Genomic DNA, 7,642 nt, shown 5'->3' with positions numbered 1-7,642 from the left:
TGTTCCGTAAGTATTTTTGGGCCCCACATTTTAAAACATGCTATAAAAAGTGTTTTATTGTAAAAATTCTTGATATAGCTCAGGATAAATAAACACACATGTATAAATATAAATACAAATATAAGTATCTATGCATACATCACTGAACATTTTTACTCTTTTTGAGTAGTCAAATTTTGAGTTGTTCTATTTCCCATTTTTGAAATTTTCAAGTGTTATACTATAGAAATGGATTGGCTCCGTGACTGGAAAGTTACCATGCTATTTTGTCAGAGACAGAGATGTGGTAATAAGACTTGGCTTCATGAATGGGCTTGGTGCCTCGGTAGTGAGAAATTCATGGTAAAGTCACAAAACACACTCCAACTCAGTGCACGCAAATTCAGCTCTCCATCTTCCCTCCTGAGTTCGCCCCTCCCTCATCCTTTTTCTGACCCAGAGATTAACATACGGATGACCCTCTCTCTCTGGCCCTAGCCAATGGGACTCTGTCCTGAATGCTGGCACGCTGATGCGTCTTCTACGGCTCTTCCTCTCTTCAGCCCCAGTGTCATCCACTGCTTTCCGACATCACCCATAGCTTACATCTATAATGTTCCTCAAATGGCTGTATGTGAAAGAATAGACACCAGACAGTGGAGTCTATTAGGACATTCTGGAACTCCGCAGAAGTGGGGCCTAGCTGGAGCATGTGGGTCACGGGGTCAGGCCTTCAGAGGTGATTGCAGGATGGGAGCTCCTTTCTTCTCTGCCCATAGTTATGGAGGAAGCCAGAAGCTGATTTGCCTCACCTGACAGTCCTACCATGATGAGCAGCACAGACTCTTCCCCTCCCTGTGTGTGCACACCCCCATAGCCTTCCTCCCACTCTCATCCTATTTCTTTTTCTTTTATTTTTAGAAGTTTTATGAATGGTAAGAAGGTAGTATAATACTATGTGGATACACTGGGAAAAGGTGCTTCCAGTGCTGGACAGAAGGGAGCAGGGCCACCTAGGCTTTCATGTGTGATGAGAGGGTAGTACATTCTATGTGGATTCACTGGGGAAAGGCGATTCAGTGCTGGACAGAACGAAGCAGGGCTCCATAAGAGTTCATTATTCTACGCAGAAGCCCATGGAATTCAAAACATGAATTCTTCATTTCTAAAACTTTCCTCTTAGATTTTTGTTTTATTTTTAAATTATGTCTATGTGTGTATGCCACAAGTTGCAGGTCCCCAAAATCCAGAAGAGGTCATTGGGCCCCTTAGAACTGGAATTATAGGCTGCTGGTTGGTTGTAAGCTACCTGACATGTATGCTGGAAACTAAACTCAGGTTCCCGGATGAGCAGTAAATGCTCTTAACCATCGAACCATCTCTGGAGCCCCCATTTCTAAAATTTTTCTATTTAATATTTTCAGTCCTCAGTTGAGCCAGGGTAACTGAAGTCACAAAGGAGAGGGAGAACCACTGTTCTCCTTTGAGATAGACCCACCTCACTCTGCCTTCCAGGTCTGGATTACAGGTTCACATCATATCCGCTCTTTCCCACATGGATTCAGGGGGATCAAACTTGGATCTTGTACAGCAAACACTAACCACCTGGGCTGTCTCACTCCAGCCCAACAATGAGCGTCTTCAAACACAAATAAAGAGAAGGCGGCCTACGACTGTTCTGAAGAGGCGGTGTCACAGGAGGTCAGCAGGGAAAGCTTCCTCAGACATTGTCTCTGGGTGGACCTTGGGGCGTTGGAGGGCAGGGAAGTCTTCTTCCATTCGCAGTCCTTACTTTCCCTCCTCATTCTTCAAGTCTGAGCATGTGTTAGCATCATAGAGATAGGAAGAGAGACAGGATAATGGCTCTTCGTGCATACAGAGAGTCGGAAGAGCAGCAGCAGCAGGGGCCGCTTCTTTTACCCAGACAGAGACTTATTGTCTGGACCTCAGTGTCAGCTGGCTATGAGAAGTGAGGCCTCACCCTGCCTTTCTCCTGTGCACTCCATCCAAGTCCATGTTTCCAGCTTAGTCTGAGAGGGGCCTCCATGTTCGTGGGTTTTGTCAGGGAGACGAAGAACACTCAGTTCACCTTCCTTAGGCTCAGAGGACGAGCTCAGCCAGGGGAGGAGAGGCTCTGGGTGGCCAGGCCGAGGCCTGCAGCAGAGACAGGCGAACAGACCCCACTCAGATCAGGCGGAGCCATTTGAGGTGGTGGGTCTCTTTGTTCTAGTCCTACTGTGAAGAGGTAGGCATACAGCTGCTGCAGAGAAGGGGAGACATACATGTGAGGGCATCCAGCGCCACAGTCCACAGGGGACAAGAATCAGGATCAAGGTCCCTGGGGACCTGATGCTTGTTGGTGAGAGTGTCGTGCTGCCTCTGTACAAAAATAAGCCTGAGTCCTTAGTGGAAACTTGCCTATTAGTATTTCCTAAAACCCCGAAGGAAATAGCTTTTTGAAAATGTGGCTTCATCTCCACTTACCCAGTTCCTAGCTGAGGACAGCAAGCTGTGCCAAGCACCTTGCTAGCCAGGACATAGGGGAGTCCTGCACACACGTGCTGCCCACTTTGCCCCAGCCCGCCTGGGCTGCAAATTCACCCAAAGCCTGATGTCCCACTGTTTCTAGCCGTAAGAGTAGAAGTCAAGCGTCACGCTCGGATTAAGTTTTGACATCCGAGCCTCTGGAGTCGGCCAGCCATGGAGAGCCCTGCCACATGCTTACTTCCCATGACTCTCAGGCACAGAGGGTCTGTTTAAAAGGTCGGCAAGCAGGGTCCCCATGCAAGTGCCAGCTAGGAAGTTTTCAAGATGGGAGCGGCCATCACAGAGCTTCCTACAGCCAAGGCCTGCACCACAGTGAAATCTGCCTGGGTGTCTTCCTGCAGGGTCTTTGAACTCCAGGCCTGGATGCTACTGTACCAGCTGCATTGAAGACCTTGCCAGTGCCCATGTTTACCCATGCAGACAGATCAGACACAATGACAAGGAGAAGGGGCAGGAAGCGGAGGAGAAAAGGAGGAGAAAAATGAGGAGAAAGAAGAGAAAGAGGAGGAGGAAGAGGAGGAGAAAAATGAGGAGAAAGAGGAGGAGGAGAAAAACGAGGAGGAGGAGAAAGAAGAAGAGAAGGAGGAGGAGCTGGAGGAGGAGAGCAATGACTATCAGGGCCCGGATATTCAGTGTCCCGGCAGCGGGTGGCTATTGTCGGTCTACCAGCCACAGGTCCTTCAGGGCTGCCCAGATGACTTGGCCAGAGCAGCTATGCAGAAGCAGAGCCATGAACATGCTCCTGAGAGTCAGGAGGACCTGGGCTGGAAAACTGGTTCTCCTTTTCTTGGTGTGCAAGAGTGAGCAAACCTCCCTTTTCATGTTTGTAGACGCTCCACGCCCTCCCTGGGGAAAGCATGTTTGAGAAATGCTCCACCAAATGTTCCAAGTTCCAGCTGGGTGAAACGGAAGAAACGAAAGGTTAAGTTATGTCTCTCACAGACACACACACATGCACACACACACACACACACACACACACACACTCGAAAGCACCCTTATTCACATGTGGGTACACACACTCACGAGCATGCACTCACACACACGCTCACTCACTCATGCACAAACACACTCACACACACACCTCTGCAGATATGCACAGATGGACCGTCCTCCTAATATTTCCATGATGCAGGCAATTCCCCTCTTGAGATGCCTTCAACCTTGGTATTCTGTTCTGAAGACTTGGGACACATATCTAAGAGAGAGAGGCCCGAGAACTATTTCCTAGCCTGACCATTAAAATTCACTCTGCTGAGGTGAAGGAGCTGTGCCATCTTAGCTTAACTCTGCCTGGACCCTGCCAGAGTGAAGACAAAGCTCCGGTTCTCCCCACAGTGTTCCAGGGCTCTGAGGCACATTCCGAGGATGCTTCTGCCCCAGCCCCTTCCAGGTGGACAGCCTCATCTTCCAGGAGCGAGCTGTGAGGACACCAGCTAAGTTTAGCGGCCACGCTGTGAATGTGCAAGGCTTCTATTATTAAACTGACAAGAGAGAAAATATTTCCCCCATGACACACAGCTGCTCCTGGCATGCAGGAACTCCTGTCCCCAGCTCCAAATAGGGAAGCTCTCGGAGATCTAAAACGGGGCTGAGGGTATCCCAAAGAATGCCAGGACTGGAAAATATCCAGCTCGTGTTTGAAATGCTTCCCCCATGAGGTACGGAAGCGGAACCTTGAACTCTGAAATGTAGGATGCTGTGTCCACACAGCCATGTGGAAGCTGCCGCCCACACAGTCCCCTCGTGGCTCTCTGGCAGGGCACGGCTGCAGACCATGCTCAATCCGCATAGCTGCTCTCGGAGAAAACAAATTTTCAGTTTTGGCTGTCAAAAGCACCAGAATCCCACCTCAGGAAACGCAGCTCACTTTGAAACACAGACTCAATTTCTCTGCCAGGAAGACTAACTAAATACTTCAGAAAGTAGTGACTAACCCAAAAACTCATGGGCTTGGGAGGAGCACGGTAGCTTGTAATTGCCAGGGCTCACTCTGACCTGAGCGCTGGGTTCAGATCATGAAGTCATAACTCAATGACTCGAGGATGGCTGCTCACGTTTCATTTTTTTTTCTTATTTCTTTATTTATTGCATGTTGCACACCACTCATAGTTCTAGATATCAGACATTTAACCAGATGGTCCTCCTTGATGAAGGGGAGAAGACTCGTAGATAAGCTCTCCGTAGGAGCAGCACTCTGTCCAGTGACACTGGGTGGGCCAGAGAACAACAGAGCAGACTGGGCAGGGTGGAGAGAGACTTTGGAGATGATACTCGAGCTTGGACCACAGAGCAAGAGAGACAGGCAGTTGGGTATGGAAGGGTTGATGGTGAATGTTCCTCGTGATCTGAGAAGCAGAAGGCTTTGGGTGGGAGCTGGATTCAGGGGTGAGGTGCAGTGAGAGGCTAGGCTGCCCCAGCCTGACCCTCTCAGGCTGGTGGGGATGTGTGACATCCTGGACTTGGTTTAAATGCAATGGCCAAGCCACACAGGAGTTTACGTACTCTTTCTTCCATTTCCACCTGCACACGAATTATTTTCTCAGTGTTGTGATCAAATGCCCAACAAAGCACAACTTAAAGGAGGAAGGGCTTGTTTGGGTAGATGGTTTGAAGAGTTTTGTCATCGTGCTGGGGGAGAATTTGGCAGCAGGAGCAGAAGGCTGTTTGCTCACTTCTCAACAGACCAGGAAACAGAGATAGAACAGGAAATGGAAATCCCAGGACCCACCCATACTGACCCACTTTCTTCAGAGAGGCTCCACCTTCAGAAGGCTCCACAATATTACCCAAATAGAACCACCAGCTGAGGAGCACATGTTCAAACACAGCCTGTGGGAAACATTTCATAGTCAAACCACGACACCATCCTATGCCACTATTTTATTAAAGGCTGGTCAGACGTCCCAAGCCAACTTAATAATTAATTAATGCAGTCAGAGGAGTGCGGTTTGAAGGCAATACCTCCTGGAGAACCTTTCCTTCCAAATTGCTGTCACCAAAATGTAGCCATTAGGACTGAGGAGGTGGCTTAGCCCACTTGATGCCTAGTCACAGGGACCAGCACTGGGACCCCAGCATCCATGGAACAAGCATGGCAAACACTTGTAACTCCAGCTCTGAGGATACAGTACCTTCTTCTGGCCTCCGCACATGTACACTTGCCACACACACCACAAGTGCACACACACACACATCACATATGCACACACACATGTACACAGACACCATACACAAAAACATAAATAAATTCTTTTAAAATTATAGTCATTAAAAAGAGCCAGGAAAATTGACTATATTTTCTGCACAGGTAGAGAACTGACAAAAGAAAACACCCAGATAGAAGCAGCGAGTCAAACACTGAGTGTCTGTTTTCCCCTTTCTCATAATGTAGGATGTGTCGGTGGTTAAAACACCTGTGCATAGCAACCACAGGGACTTTCGGGTGTGTCAACAAGCCATGAGCTACCAGACATCCCAGCCCCATTACTGGAAGCCAGCTGACCACGGAGTGGAAGGGACCTCCAAAGCAGCCTCTCTGGCCATCCATGACCTTGTGCTGGCACACACGAGAGAATGAAAGAATTCAGACCTGCAGACTCTCTTACAAGGAAATAGGCTCCCTCCGTGCTCCACTGCCACTGCAGGGCCCTCCTGTCTCAAGCTTCTCAGAGTGTAGGGAGTCACGCCCTGGAAGTTTCTCTCCTGCAGAGTCACACCCGAATCCCTGAACAGACAGGCACGGCCTCCAGACAGACTCTCACAGGACCCAGTAGCACCAGCTCATATCACCAACTTCATTTGAAAACCTGGTTCTGCAATTTCTCCCCAAACTCTTTTCTGTTTTTGAAAATCAGCCACCCATCAACCAGTGCCTTTCCCACCTCAAACTCCAGGGTCCTCAGATCTCTTCCCCAGCAACCTAGAGGACTGAGTTCATGCACAGAAAAGCAGTGGATAAGCCAAAACTCACACTTATCTCAGAGGTGCCCTGGTTCTAAGGAATCTGCTCCATGCTGTCACCAAGCAGTCTCCTGTCCTGGCAGTTAGCTGGGGCTCTGTTGCCTGGTCAGACAACTTCTGCATCAGGTGCTTTGCCACAGCTACACAGAGCAAGAGGTGAGACAACCTCATTATCTGTCTGTAGACAGTTCATCTACACCAAACCTTTGAGACATAGCTTTCCTTGGTTACATGCATACAGAGACCAACCTGTATTAAGCCTGTGAACCTCTTCCTCAAAGTACCATTTAGACACAATTCAGACCCCCTCTAAACAGCTGTACTAATATTTCATGTGGCATAGAAGGGCCTGTGCACCACTGGGTGGATGTTAAGAGACTCCTGCACCACTCAGAGCCCCACATGATGCAGAGAGAAAAATCTTGTGTATTGTATAGATGCAATACCTGTCAATAAAAATAAAAAAATAACCATGACCTATAGGAAAGGGTAGACTAGAAAGTGGGACATCTGGTAGGCAGAAAGGACTTGGGGATAGAACCAAGCATCAGAGATTCACCCTGGAGAGGTGAGGAGGACAGATAAATGGTACCTGTGCAGAGGTAACCAGCCACACGGCAGAATGTAGATTAGTATAAATTGGTTATTTTAAGTTTTGAGCTAGTCAGAGAAGAGCCTAGCTATATGGCCTAGGTATCTGTAAATATATTTTGAGTCTTATGAGTCATTATTGGGTACAGGACAAAAAACACGCAACCTGCTACACTATGAACAACTTTAAAAAGTTGCTGAGGCATTCAGCAGGTGCTGTTCCTGCGACAATCCTCCTTGCAAGCCTAGGAAAGTAACAGAGCAACATCCACACTTTGTCAACTACTAAAGCCCTGAGAAAACAGCCTCAATTTCCTTGTGACAGGCTTTGGGGACTTAGGGGTTTCTGCCCCTAGAAGAGACTCTAGGGAAGCTGTTGTATATTTATACTGTTATCTGACTACGTGGCTCCGCTATTCACAGGCTGAAACCCTAATATCTATCTATCGCTTCCTCGTTCCTTCCTCACTCCCCCTACCTCTTTCCCTTTCTCCCTCATTCCATCAGTCCCTCCCTCTACCATGTTAAGTGCCTACTGTTGATTCCATGTACCTTGGGGTTT

This window comes from Psammomys obesus, unplaced genomic scaffold (assembly GCF_907164565.1).
Source record: "Psammomys obesus unplaced genomic scaffold, mPsaObe1.curated_primary_1811, whole genome shotgun sequence".
NCBI classification, from domain to species: Eukaryota; Metazoa; Chordata; class Mammalia; order Rodentia; family Muridae; genus Psammomys; species Psammomys obesus.
This window is presented reverse-complemented; position numbering follows the sequence as displayed.